The sequence below is a fragment of the Nannospalax galili genome, unplaced genomic scaffold (assembly GCF_000622305.1).
Source record: "Nannospalax galili isolate Female #2095 unplaced genomic scaffold, S.galili_v1.0 scaffold1959, whole genome shotgun sequence".
Taxonomy (NCBI): domain Eukaryota; kingdom Metazoa; phylum Chordata; class Mammalia; order Rodentia; family Spalacidae; genus Nannospalax; species Nannospalax galili.
Genome location: NW_008343234.1, coordinates 45,194 through 45,778, shown reverse-complemented (window position 1 = coordinate 45,778; position 585 = coordinate 45,194).

The window sequence follows — 585 nt, the reverse complement described above, 5'->3', positions numbered from 1 at the left end:
CAATAACACCCCATGGGAGCAGGGGAAGTGGATTATACCCACCTCGGGCTGGTGGCTCTGTTCAAAAACGGGCCTCACCCCAGCCCTATCCACCTCTGTATTTAATGCTAATAATGAATTTTGTGTACTTGTGGCCATTTTGCCCCGCCTTTCATACCACTCTCATGAATCCCTCCTCTCCTATTGGGAGGAAAAACAGAGTCCACTTCGAAAGAAGAGGGAACCCATTACTGCCTTAACCATCGGAACTCTCTTCTCCGTGGGAATAGCTGAAGCAGGGACAGGAATCGCAGCCCTAGTAACATGAGAGCAAGGGCTCACGGCACTAAGGCTAGCAATTGACAGGGACTTGGAACAGCTCCAGCAAACGATGTCAGACCTGGAGCAATCTCTGACTTCCTTATCAGAGGTTGTGCTACAAAACAGAAGGGGCTTGGGTCTCCTATTTCTAAAAGAGGGTGGGCTATGCACAGCTTTAAAAGAGGAATGCTGTTTCTATGTGGACAAGACAGGGGCAGTCAGGGAATCTTTGACCAAGTTAAAAAAGGACCTGGAGAGGAGGCGCAAGGAGTATGAAAATAGTGG